The sequence below is a fragment of the Bufo gargarizans genome, chromosome 4 (assembly GCF_014858855.1).
Source record: "Bufo gargarizans isolate SCDJY-AF-19 chromosome 4, ASM1485885v1, whole genome shotgun sequence".
Lineage (NCBI taxonomy): Eukaryota > Metazoa > Chordata > Amphibia > Anura > Bufonidae > Bufo > Bufo gargarizans.
Genome location: NC_058083.1, coordinates 322,482,601 through 322,497,466, shown reverse-complemented (window position 1 = coordinate 322,497,466; position 14,866 = coordinate 322,482,601).

Genomic DNA, 14,866 nt, shown 5'->3' with positions numbered 1-14,866 from the left:
AAATCCCACTTATTAAACCTGACAGGGCACACCTGTGAAGTGAAAACCATTTCAGGTGACTACCTCTTGAAGCTCATCAAGAGAATGCCAAGAGTGTGCAAAGCAGTAATCAAAGCAAAAGGTGGCTACTTTGAAGAACCTAGAATATGACATATTTTCAGTTGTTTCACACTTTTTTGTTATGTATATAATTCCACATGTGTTCATTCATAGTTTTGATGCCTTCAGTGTGAATCTACCATTTTCTTAGTCATGGAAATAAAGAAAACTTTTTAAATGAGTAGGTGTGTCCAAACTTTTGGTCTGTACTGTATATATCGATAACACAGGATCCACATTTCTTGTACAATGACCTCTGCACAGGTCACAAAGCATGTCTAAAAGAAATCTCCCAATGAGTCCTGTCCATGGTGGCTACTGTAAAGCTTATATCTAAATGGTGTTGGTAATAGTCAGAAAGTAAAAACTGATTAGAAAAAAAGGATATGTGTCACTATCAGAACTTTACTGAAAAAATTATATGTGGCACATTCCTTTTAACTGCTGTATACCTATATACGTCACCGGTAGGGTCTCTAAAGATGGCAACTGCTACAGAGTGGAACAGGCACCATAGCTGCTGGATTTCTGTTTTAAATAGCAGCCACCGGGGGGCAATGTTTGTGATTGATGACAACACCAATTGCAGACATATAACCCCTTAGATGCCATGGACCATGACATCAGAGGCTGCTTTCCCCAGGAGCACTGTGCTACTGGGGCCCGAATGGCTACCCTGTGTAGAGATCAGGGAAGCCATTCCTTCTCTGTAATAGCCGTGGTCTCTGAAGAATTTAGCTGTAGTTTTTATGGAAGCCTGTAGGTTGCAGGACTCCATAGGAACATAGTAAATCTCTCATACACTGGAAAGAGTATAGAAGAAACAATCTGAAGACTGCATATTAGAGTTCCCTAAGGGTAAAAAAAGTTTAAAAAATCAAAAAATTTGTGATTCCCCCATTGTCAAAATATAGTGTTTCAAATAAAAAAGTATTAAAACACGAAAAAATATATAAATGTGGTATTAATGTAATTGTACTGACCTGGAGAATGAAGGTAACAGGTTAGTTTTACCACATAGAAAACATAAAAACAAAACCCATAAAACTGTGTCGGAATTGCATTTATTTTTTCAATTCCATTTGGAATTTTTTTTTCCAGCTTCCCACTTCATCATATGCATATGGTAAATGGTACCAGTAGAAAGTGCAATTTGTCCTGCAAAAAAACAAGCCCTCATGCAGCTATGTGAACTAAAAAATAAAAAAGTTATGGCTCTGGAAAGGCAGGGAATGAAAGAAAAATGAAAATGCAAAAACTGAAAATCAGTCGGTAATGAAGCGGTTAAAGAACATGGATAATGAGATGGTGCTATAACTTCTTAATTTGTTGCAAATAAACATTTATTTATAAAAAACTAAAGGACCCTGTAAGGTCACAGGATTCACTCATACTGTTTTTGGTGTGGATACTTTTTTGCCAACGACTCCAAAGGGAAATAATAAAGGAAAAATTATGTTACACATAATTTTTAGAGAAAAAAATGCCTCGTTGTGGAGTCTTTCCTGATTTTGCTGCCACATTTTTTCTGCAAAAACACCAGATAGGGAATAATAAATCATACTGCAATGTAGGTTTTTTTGTTTCATTTTTGGTCAGTGCATTTTTTTTTGGGGTTGTTTCCATGGTAATTTAAAAATAAATTGTATTATACTCTTCTAATGTTTTTTTTTTTTAGGAGTTTCCCCATAAACATTAAAAAAGGCTGTAAAAATACATGAAATTCATTTCATATTTACACACTGTAGGAAGGCACAAGGGGCCGTCATTGATGGAAGGTATGTATCACCGAGGTTCCTGGCGAGGTAAGAGCCGGTAATTTTAAAGGGCTTCTGTCAGCCCACTAAACCGTATTTTATTTTTTTGGGTTTACTAATAATCCCTATACTGCAAGCTCCCTATACATAAGTTAAATAATCATTTTGGTTCAGTAGAATTTGATAAAAAGCTATTTTTAAAATATGTAAATTACCTTGCTACCAGCAAGTAGGGCGGCTACTTGCTGGTAGCAGCCGCATCCTCCGATCCTAATGACGCCCCCTCCGCATTGTGATTGACAGGGCCATGGAACGGAATCGTTCTCTGCTGGCCCTGCCTGTTTGCAATCAAAATCCGGCGCCTGCGCCGCGGCCGTACCTATCTTCAATGTGCGCAGGCGCACTGAGAGGCAGCCGCTCGCTCGGCCGCTCCATCCTCAATGCGCCTGCGCCGGGTGTAGATGTGACGTCATCAGAGCAGGCGCATTGAGGATGGAGCGGCCGAGCGCCTGCGCACATTGAAGATAGGTACGGCTGCGGCGCAGGCGCCGGATTTTGGATGCAAACAGGCAGGACCAGCAGAGAACGATTCCGTTCCCTGGCCCTGTCAATCACAATGCGGAGGGGGCGTCATTAGGATCGGAGGATGCAGCTGCTACCAGCAAGTAGCCGCCCTACTTGCTGGTAGCAAGATAATTTACATATTTTAAAAATAGCTTTTTATCAAATTCTACTGAACTAAAATGATTATTTAACTTATGTTTAGGGAGCTCGCAGTATAGGGATTATTAGTAAACAAAACAAAAAACGGTTTAGTGGGCTGACAGAAGCCCTTTAAGTCTAAGCGGCAGCTAGTGCTGATTGACACTGTTAGTATGGCTGTAAAGCCGATCCGGGCCGGCTCTTACTGGGAGTAGCCAAAGTGCTGGGAAGACAGAGAAGACAGAGAAGCTGTGGAGACTCTGTTTTGGGATCTGTGAATTTGTGCCGTGCTAAAGGCTTGAAAACCACATGCTGGAAAACAGTCATCCAAAGCCTGCTGTGGACGGCTGGGGGGAAACTGCTAACTACTGTGAATGGTCATTTTGTGTTTCCTTATGTGTGAATAAACACAGAACTGTTTAAGTTAAAGTCTTTGTGATTGCCTCTATACTGCGTTTTGCTAGCCTGTCTTCCAGAGCAAAACCCCGCAATTGGTGTCGGATGCGGGCAAATGCAGTGAGGCAGGCCTGAAGGCCGAATTTTTTATTTTTGTTTCCCGGGCACAAGTGCATGTCCTATATTAAGTCGGCAAGGTTGCAACCCTTGTCCCCTTACAAAATAGAGGCGGTCATGAAAGCCCTCGTGGAGACTAACTTGCAGCAGCCAGAGGCTAACAAGCAGCAGCAGGAAACTAAGCAGCTGCAATGACAACATGTAATGGCGTTGCAAGCAGCCGGAGCGTCCCAGAATGTCCACGATGCCCGGAAAGCTGTCCGTGCGGCGACCCCTAAGATGCCCCCCTTGGATGAGGTCGAGACCTATCTGGCGATGTTCGAAAAGGTCGAGACCAGTGACTGAGGTCGTCACTCTGTTCCTGGCATCTGGACCCCAGCAAGTGTTTTTTGATCTCCCCGATGATCAATCGGCCGACTACTCGACTGTAAAAGGTGAGATCCTGGTGAGACTGGGGGTGAATGTATTGGTCAGGGCTCAGTGGGTGCACCAGTGGGAATTTAACTTGGCTGAACCCGCCAGACCCCAATATTATGACCTGCTACACCAGATGCAGAAATGGCCTGACATATTGACTCCCACTTCTATGCTGGACCGTCTGTTGGCAGATGTGTTTTGGAGGGCTTAGCCGTACCCTCTCCAGCACTGGATTGGCCAGGTGTCCCCTGGTAATGCCTTAGAGATGGTCTACCTGGTGGAGCGCTACAAGGCCACCAGAAATCTGCAAGGGGGTTCTTTTGGGAGGGGGCCAGTCAAACCCCGGAAATCTCTTCCCCAGACCAGGCGGCCAGTGCCAGCCAAACCCGCCTGGGACGTATCCCCCGCAGACCCAGCCCCGGTGGTTTGCTGGTGGTGTCAAGAGCCGGGACACATAAGGGCCGACTGTCTCCATCGGGGTGAACCCATGGATACCAACTATGGCTACTGCCACTCGTATGCCAGGAAGCTGTGTGCCACAGGTACCTCTGAGACTGTAGACAATTGCCACCTGTGTCAGGTGGAAGTGGGGGACACTCTGGCGGTAGCACTGCTGGAATGAGGGAGCCTGGTGTCCCTGGTAAGAGCTGCCCTGGTGCGGCCCGTCGAGTATACTGGCTGAAAGGTCGGCGTTGTGTGCATTCATGGGGATTTAAAAGACTATCCCACCACCCTGGTCTCTCTATCAACAGTGGCCGGCAGGTGGACTCATGAGGTGGCCGTCGCCACAAAATTACAGTATGAACTAATAATTGGGAGAGACTTCCCCGGTTTCCCAGCACTATGGCTGGATACGAAAGTTACCAATACCCGTGAGACAAATGTAACCCTAGCAGTGTGGCCCAGCTCAAGGAGGAGACAAGAACCCTTGGAACATGGGGTCCCTCCCTTGACATTCAGGCAATGGGCTCAAATATTAGAAGATCAACAAGCGGGGGGAAAGATAATAAAAGGATGGTGGGGATTGAGAAAAAATATATTAAATGAAGTCTGGAGGGATACCCATTTTCATATTATGCCTAATGCGATATATGCTTTTAACTTGCCGTCGTCTCCTAACAGACCTGATAGATTGACGAGCTGCCTGTCTTGTCAGGCACCACAGACTGACTTATTCCATGGATTATGGACTTGCCCACAGATCTCAGATTTGTGGTCCCAGGTGGCATAAATTGTTAAAGACATATACTGTATAACATAGAAATTCCCATGACGCCAGTGGTTTATTTATTCTATCTACTGGAGTGCCCAGTAGAGCGTAATTTACAGACACTTTTATATTCTCTGAGTATGGTAACGAAAAGATCCATTTTGCAAAACTGGTTAAAATCTGCCAAGTGGTATTTGACTGAGCAACTAAAGAGCACATTAAATACATTTTTAAGAGGATGACTGGATATGTCAATACTCGATCACACTATCTTGGGCACCTCAGTTCTTTGTATATGTTTTTATTTTTGTATGTACTGTAGCTTATGTACCTACTTTTCTATGTATACTTTTGAGATTGTTCTCAAACATGCATGTATTATGTCATGATATTATTTTTGGAAATAATAAAAAAAAAAGAACCCTGGGAACCTGAGTCCAAAGGGCCAGCGGTAGGGGTGACCGCCACTTCGGTGGAAGAGGGGGAGACAACCCCGCTAAGTGTGATGGTGGGAGACAGGGAGGACTTGCCGGCAGGTCCGGAGCTAGCCGACCTCAATGTCTCCGGGGATAATTTTGGTACTGTACAACACCGGGACCCAACCCTATCCCGAGCCTGGGAAAATGTATTAATAATAGATGGGGAACTACAAAAACCGGGGGCAGAGTCGGTGTTTCCCCGTTTTGTGGTTCATCAAGAGATGTTGTATCGAGTAAACCAGCTGCGAGGTGAATCCATTGAACAGTTAGTGGTGCCCCAGGCTTATCGCAAACTTGTGTTAGAGTTAGCCCACCAACATGTTCTGGGGGTCATCTGGGAATGCAAAAAACACACGATTCTACAGCAGTTATACTGGCCCAGTGTGTTAAGAGAGGTAGAAGAATATTGTAAGTCTTGCCCAACCTGCCAGATCAAGAGCCCCCAGCCACATTTCCGTAGTCCCCTGGTACCCCTCCCGATTATCGAGGTCCCGTTCAAGCGAATCGCTATGGATCTCATACATCCGGTACTGAAGTCTGCTAGAGGATACCAACACATCTTGGTTGTCCTCGACTATGCCACTCGGTACCCGGAGGCAGTGCCACTGCGGCATAAATCATCCAAACTCATAGCTAAGGAGTTAATGGAGATGTTTTCTTGCGTGGGTCTGCCTAAGGAGGTTCTGACTGACCAAGGGACCCCGTTTATGCCCAAGCTCATGAGGGAACACTGTAAGTTGCTCCACATAAAACAGCTACGAACGTCCGTGTATCATCTGCAAATGGATGGCCTTGTAGAGCGGTTTAATCAAACATTAAAAAATATGCTAAAAAGAGTGGTCTCTAAGGATGGGAGGGACTGGGACCTTCTTCTGCCCTATCTAATGTTCGCAGTGCAAGAGGTGCCCCAGTCCTCTACTGGGTTCTCGCCATTCAAACTGCTATACGGCAGACACCCTCGCGGTCTGTTGGACTGGGGCCAAAGAGGCGTGGGAACAACAACCCACATAGCACAGAAGTGTTGTTGAGTACGTCACCCAGATACATGGACGGATGGAAACAGTTTTATCTCCGGTTAGGGAGCATATGGAGGCAGTGCAGTGAGCCCAGAGTAGGATGTATAATCAGCAGGCTCGGGTCCGGACCTTTAACCCGGGTGATCGGGTATTGGTTCTGGTACCAACCGCAGACAGTAAGTTCCTAGCTAGGTGGCAGGGGCCCTACGAGGTGCTTGAAAATATTGGAGAGGTAGATTACAAGGTACACCAGCCAGGAGGCGAAAGCCGGAGCAGGTGTACCATATGACTGCTCAAACCCTGGAAAGATAGGGAAACCTGTACGGAAGACAGCCCATGACCAGGGTTCCTAGGGGAAGCGGTTTCGACCCCTCTGTTTGAAGCAAGGGAAGCGGCTGCCACAGTGAAAATTGCTGACAGTCTCTCCTCTAAACAGGCTCAGGAAGCCAGGGAGTTAATTAGTCGAAACACGAATGTGTTCTCAAACCTTCCTGGACGCACTTCCATAGTCCGACATAACATTATCACTGAGCCTGAGTCAAAAGTCCGGTTAAAACCATACCGGGTACCTGAGGCTCAGCTTCAAGCCATCGCGGAGGAGGTGCAGCTAATGCTCCAGCTAGGTGTCATCAAGGAGTCAAAAAGTGAATGGGCCTGTCCTATAGTCTTAATACCCAAGCCGGATGGGACATTGTGGTTCTGTAACGATTTCTGCAAACTGAACGAAGTGTCCAAGTTTGACGCATATCCCATACCCCGAGTGGATACGTTTTTTGAGAAGTTGGGCCAAGCCAGGTATTTTTCTGTGTTGGACCTCACCAAAGGGTACTGGCAGGTACCCCTGATGGAGGCTGCCAAGGAAAAAAACGGGAGCAGGCAGTTCCAAGAACAGCCCGATGAAGGCCCCTGGCGGCTGTTCGGGGAACTGCCTGCTCCCGGTGACTGCATTTGATTTCAGACCGGCTCCCGGCACAGGTATGGGCTTACCTGTGCATCGCCTGATGGGTGAGTCAAGATGGGATCCTGCATGTGTTTGCTGGCGAACATTGCGAACTGACCATCACTGGTAAAGGGGTACAGGAAAAAAGACCTCAATGACCATAAAACATAACTTAAAATAATAGTCCTATATAGTATAAACATTATGTGTTTTCCCATTTTGACACAAGTGGTAAAATAGACTTGTTTACTTCGCAGGGAAAAAGCTGAAGACACTTTTAAAAGATGTTGAATGATCACACTTTAAGGTCCACTTTTACAAATTTTCTATAAAGATTTGAAAGAAATGAAACTAACATGACAGTTTCAATTTCACAATTCGTCGCATTGAGTTTCCACATTGTTTTTAAAATGTAAGTAAATACTATGTTAAATGTTTTGTTGTTTATGTTGCATTTTGTCTAAAATGTATCAAATCACCCTCAATCCTTATACCAGATGTGCTTTTATGTTCAATTGTTTAATTGATTAAGGTGCCAAGATTCTTACCTGTCTGGTATGGTATTTCTCCTTTGACTTAGCATTGATATGGAAATGTTAAACAAATGTCCACTAAATTAAGTGGAAAATTAGACACACTACAAAAGACAGCCTGAGGTGCAATTCTTTTTAGGTGGGTTGGAGGGAAACACAGAGCAATAGAGATGGAGGGAATGTTATAGAAACAGAGGGAAAGTTGAGAAAGGTGATTTTCTTGATATAGCTAACAACTATGCTGCACCTGCCCCAGTCATTCTCCTTGGACAACTTACCAGGACTCATCTTTTACTAAGACATGATCTCAGCATGGAATGTGGCAAAAATGCAGCAAGAAGGGTCACAGCATGAAGGACTGCACAGAGGAAATGGAGCAGATTGTGGAGGAACTTGTGTTCGAGTCTGTAGATTTCCAGGACATCCAGGATCCCTGCAAGCTTAAACTACTTGAGGAAAAGGTCCTGCTATAGTTGATGATAGAACAGCTGCCACTAAAGCCTTCAGTCCTGACAGGAACCCTAACAGTGACAATCTACCAGCAGAGCTATATGTAGTGCTGAGGGAACTTATGACATTTTTAGAAAGGTACTGGTGAATGGCTGGAAGTCTGACCATTTTCCATCTTCTCTGGGGTCAGACAAGGTTATCCTCTTACACCTCTTTTTTTTGTTTGAGTTGTTGGCAGAATCAGACCACCTAATGGTCAAGTGCTCGCTCTACATGGAAGGTGACTGTATTCTGTGCAAATCAGTGTTCTGTGATGGGGTAATCCAGACCTGTGATGCAGATAATTCATCAAGATTTTATTTTCTGGTTTGGGAATGAAGGAGCAGCTCTATAGTCCTGGGAACAATGTTTGATCAAGGTCAGTCACAAGATTGGACTGTGTGCGCTTGAGACAGCAGACCATTTAGGGAAAGACTCCTGCTTGCGCCGTGCTTTGTTCTGCTTAACCCCTCAGTGACCACCGATATGTGTTTTTACGGCAGTCACTAAGGGGCCTGGGCTGCAGCTTTTTTACGGCGGCCCAGTCTACTCGCTACACGGATCTCCTGTGCAGCGGGGACCTGGCTCTCACACTTTACATGCCGCCGGCAATGGTTCACGTCGCATTTAAAGTAGGGATAGTGCATTGCATTTTAAAAGCAATCAAAATATTGTTTGTTATAGTCCCCTTGTGGGACTATTAAGTGGTAAATTATTTTTTTCTTTAATGCTTTTTTCCATTGAAAAAAAATCTCCCCTATAAGTTTGGTATTGCCGCATCCGTAACGACCCAGACTACATAAATACCATGTAAATTATACCCAACTGTGAACGCCGTAAAAAAAAAAGACAGAATTGCTAAATTATTCTTAGTTGCCACGGAAAAAACTTAATAACAAGCGATCAAAAAGCGTAATTTACTACAAAATTATACCAATGAAAAATACAAATCGTCCCACAAAAATCAAGCCTTCACACAATTCCATAGAAAGAAAAGTAAAAAAGTTCTGGTTCTTGGGAAGCGGCAATGCAAAAACATTTTCTTCCTTTTAGAAAATGGGTTTGTATTGCAAAAATGTAGTAAAACATAAAAAACTATACGTGTTTGGTATCACTGTAATCGTACTGACCCAGAGAATAAAGATATTATGTTATTTATACCAAAAAATGAACGCCGTAAAATTTATAACGTAAAAACGAAGTGGCAGAATTGCTGTTTTTCCCATCTCCCTCCCAGAAACAGTTAATAAAAGTTAATCAGAAAGTTTTGTGTTCCACAAAATGATGCCATTTAAAATTACAACTTTTCCCGCAAAAAACAAGCCCTCATACAGCTATATAGACGGACAATTAAAAAAGTTATAGATCTTGGAACACGACAATGAAAAAAGCTATAAAAACGCTTGGTCAGTAAGGCCAAAAACAGGCTGGTCACTAAGGGGTTAATAAGATCCTCCTGCCTCCTTTAGTACACAGTACACGCCTGGCTCTCTCATGTCACCATACACCAGGCCAATACCATGACTGTCTTTCACTTCATATGGGGTTCCAGAACAGATGGATGGTCATGTACAAGGAGCCCTGCAGGGTAGAGAAGTAGTTTTTGACACCCCTACTCTGCTGCGGACAGCTTTTGTGTGTAACTGTCAGCAGGACTTTGTCTACAATGGAATGTAGCTCAGCGGGCCAAAACACATCTGACTTATTTCTCCTGTCTCTCTGGAGGATGGTGGATTGGGACAAGTGGGACAACTCCTACCACTGTAACTGGGACCTTCCCTGAAACTACCAGAACCATCTCAATTTTGTAAGGGACCATCAGCTTTGGGTGACTCAAACCCTACTTGTGCAAACTAGCCCACAAGGGTTGGGGCCCCCATGAACATTCATGCATGACTGGGGACTGTGTGAGACCAGGTACTGCCCGAGGGTCTCATTTGCGTAGGTCCTTTTGGATGCCCCTGAAAACAAACTTAGAGACTCTGTTACTAGGAGCAGCTCGAAGCACTCTGCGGTGCTTTACAGACCTTTCCCTGGAATCCACACTGATAAGGCTATCCAGGAAGCCTGGCACCTTATGAACATGTATTTTTATTTTAATCAGATCCTATTTATTTGTGTTTTAAATATGAACAGAGAAAATAGAGATGAAAGTATACATCGTACATAATCATTATACTTGTATAAGTACATATCTCTTACAGAATAAAAGCATTAATTACCACAATAGCTTACTGTCATCCTTGAATACACTAAGGAAACCTGCTTACCGCTCCCACCCCCCAACTATCTTACATCCTACCCTCCCACCCCCTCCCTCTCTCTGTGTGGTCACCCTCTCCATCATATAGATTATTGCTCTAATGTATTAGTCATCTGTTATGGCTGTCCGACATTATATGAACCTATGATACTACTGCCACTATTTACCATTCATATCTCTGTGATCTCACTTCAACCCTCCAAATCCCCCTTGGATCATACCACTCCATATATGCATCAGTCTCTGAGACTGCCCACCAGGACCATCTAACCACTGCTTCTCAAATTTCTTTACCGTGCCCCTTTTAATATGAATGCCACTTTCCATAGATATCATATGATTAGCCACATGAATCCACTCCGACTCAGTTGGAGGAGTCAACCGTATCCAGTGTTTAGCTATAGATTTGCGTGCAACATATAATTGCACGCAAATAACCCAAGATAACCCACCAGTGGAACCTTTGATATTGTAACTTTATAACTTTCTTCTATTTGCTTATACACTGCATTCCAGAAATGCTCCAATGTCACACAGAACCAGAACACGTGAATCAGTTTTGCTTCTGGGGCAGTACACCTTGTACAATTAGAGTTCGTCCTCAGACCCATCTTAAACATGAGCCATGGTGTCTTATATACACGATGTAGTAGAAAAAAATTTGAGCGTCTATGTGTCACGCTCATAGATATTGTGGGTACTGCCCCTAAAACATCCCTCCATTGCTCATCAGTCAACTCCCCCACATCTTTCTCCCATTTACCCTTGAGACCAGCAAGTGGATCATGGAGGTCCTTGTCTAATAACTTGGCATATGCCATGGAGATTATTGTGCGAGAAAGCCTGGCCTGCACCACGAAATCCACCACCGGCATGGAATTCACTGTCAACGGGCCTCCTCGTTCCTGACTTCATATGGCATGCCTTAGCTGTAGATACTGGTAGAACACTCAACTTGGCAACTGATATTCTGTCTGTAACTGCTGAAAGAATTTGAGAGTCCCTTCTGAATAAAGTTGTGCTATCTTTGCAACCCCAACTCTTTCCCAACTATCAAATCCTTCCAGCTTGAAGATCTCCCATAACTGTGCATTCCTCCAAATAGGGGTGTATTTCGTACATCCAGTTATCGCCAGTAATTCTCTCACTTTCCACCATATTTTATGTATAAGGAGTAGGGTAGGTAATCCAGGTGAGCACAACTGAAGTCTATGTGCCTCTAGTGCCCCCATCAGAGATTTTTCAGATACTAAGGACTGTATAATCATTCTTCTAGAATCAAAAGCGCTACTTCCATCTTCTATCCCCCATCCTAGCATATGCTGCAACTGTGCCGATATAAAGCATACCCATAGTTTAGGCAAGGCTAGTCCTCCCTCTGTAACTTGAATAATGCTATACTGGAATTCTTTTTTTTCTTCCATATTAGATCTCTAAATATACTATCCATTTTATTAAACAGATATTTCAGGAGCCACGCTGGTGCGTTATGTAAAACATATGGTAATTGTGGCATTAGGATCATTTTGGCCAAATTAGCACGCCCCATTATTAAAATAGGTAATTTAATCCATGTAATTACCTTCTGCCTCATTTTTTTCTAACAATGTATGAATATTAGAGGGACTGTAATAATAGACATTGTGAGTAATCCAAATACCTAGATATTTAAAGGTATCCACACATGCTACACAGCTCCTATCCTCCTGGGAGGATATCAACATTAATGCTCATTTGGTCCAGTTAATAGTTAGTCCCAAGTATTTCCCACACTGATCTATAATCCCCATTACCCTAACTACAGGGGTATTTACGTCATCCAAAAATAATAGCATATCGTCTGCATATAATGCCAGTTTTTCTTCCAGCTCTGAATATTTAAAGCCATGGATCTGGGGGTCTTTCCTAATGAGAGCAGCCAACGGTTCTATATCAATGGCGAACAGCAAATGCGATAGTGGACACCCCTGCCTAGTTCCCCTCTCCAACCTGAAACTATTCCGACAGCTCATTATTGACTCTGATTTTAACCTTAGGAGAAACATATAATAACTGGACCCATGACAGGAATATAGGCCCAAGACAAGCCACAGGTAGTCCCACTCGACACTATCAAACCCTTTTGCAGCATCTAATGGCATTACTGTTTTGCCAAGGGAACCACCCGGGACTGCCTGCATGTTAAGGAATAACCTCCTCAAATTAATTACAGTAGACTTAGACGGAATGAACCCCGATTGGTCTGGGTGTATTACAGACGTAATAACTCCTATCAACCTATTGGCTAATATTTTGGCTAAAATCTTCACATCAGTTGTGAGCAGAGAAATCGGTCTGTACGATTCAGACATGGTAGGATCCTTTCCCGGTTTAGGGTGGACCACTATGGTAGCTTAAAAAAAAAAATCAGGCAACCGTCCTACTTCTTGCGTTTTAATAAACACTTCTAACAGTGTTTGCAGTAGATCTTCCCCCATTTTCTTGAACATCTCAGCTGGTAACCCATCTGGGCCAGATGCTTTTTCATTTGCCATACTCCCTAGTGCTATCTGCAGTTCCTCCAATGTAATAGGCATTTCAAGACCATCCCTCTCTCCTTCTGATAGTACATTTAGATTAACATGACTTAAGTACTGATCCACTTCATCATTGCTATATCTTCGTTTAATTATATATAGTTCAGCATAAAACTGTTTAAACACTTTAAGAATATCAGAAGTCTCATTAACCACTGCTCCAGAATCCGTCTTCATCATGTGCACATAGCACGATTCTGATTGTGCCCTGGCCACTGTTGCTAACAAATGGCCCACTTCCTTCCTCAAAGTACCGCTGTTTCATAAAGAATCCTCTATTACATGCTTGTTCCATACTATATGCATAAAGCGATTTCTGTGCTTCTTTCCAATTTGCTAAGGAAGATGGGGAGGGATCCGCTACATGCAGCATCTCCATTAATCTGCGATTAAATTCTTCCCCCAGGGTTCTTTTTTTTTTTTTTACTTTAGATATCTGAGCAATAAACATACCTCTCAGAAACGCTTTCCGTGCCTCCCAAATCACTCCAACTTCAGCTTACCCCTCATTAATGCTCAAAAACTCCCGTACCATTTCTCTAACCTCCACCATATTTACCAGATTAATCCAGAACGGATATAATTTCCAACTTCTATATCTCCGTCTTTGCACTTCTTCCACGCACAGACCAACCAGTAGCATATAGTGGTCTGATAACACACGAGGAGAAATACGAGACCTGTGATACCCGTGTGATAGCATTGCCTGATTGCCTAAAGCCAAGTCTATACGCGAAAGAGAGGCATACAGTATGTCCTGGAAGCACAAGAAAAACATCTCTCGCTGGGATTCCTAACCCACCAATTGCCCACTAGTCCCAACTCCTCTAATAGCCTACCAAATGGGGTTTTAGGATCAGCTAATGACACCTGTCTCATAGGGAATTTATCTAATGCATTGTTCACAAAGTTGTTAAAGTCTGCAAGTAGCAATATAGGCAAGTGTGGTGAAGAGGCTGTAAACGCCAATGCCTGAGTCAGGACCGCACTAGAAAAAGGCGGAGGGATATACAGAAAAATTAAAATGCACTCTATATTAAAGAGAGTACAGTGTAACCCTACGTATCGTCCCTCCTGATCAATCTGAGTCCTACATAGTTGAAAAGGTACATTTTTATGAATTAAGACACTTAGTCCTCTGGAATATGAAGAATAAACAGAGTGATATGCCCATTCTACCCATCCCCTATTTAACCATTGCACTGTATCCTGAGTCATATGTGTTTCCGGTAGACCTATTACAGACGGTGGCATTGTCCTCAGATATTCACGGTACGTTTGGCAGAATCTCTGAGGTCCCTGATGTTCCATAACACTAAATTCACAGTCCCTATAATGTCAAGGTATACATCTCCTGACTGAAGATATAGTGCATCACAGCACCTTTCTCTTTATTTAAACCTCTATAAAATCTATATGTGGCCAGACGAAGAGTCCCCCCCCCATCCCTGAACCCAACGGAAAAAAAAAACTAAAATAATAATAACCCTTTATGTTCAGCTCTCACATGTGAGATGGGGCAAAAATACATTGCCTAACAAGCAAATGCGAGAATATGAAAAAACTTCATTCAAAGATAATACAATAAATCATACATCTGCATAGTAATTCTTAACCACCTATTGAAGAGCAGGCCCCGGTCACCAACCTACTGAACCAGGCCCGCCGTAGATAGGATATCACCTTTCAATCACCCATTAATGAAAATACTGTAAATTAGCCCAACAATTAATACACATTTTCCCCCTCCCTCTCTCAACCAAGATATAACTGAGGTAGGTCTCCGGAACCTGAGCTAACAAAAGAATATATTGCCCCATTGCCAACACTAAGTAGACATTATTATAATATTAACCATTAAATGTCTCCTAC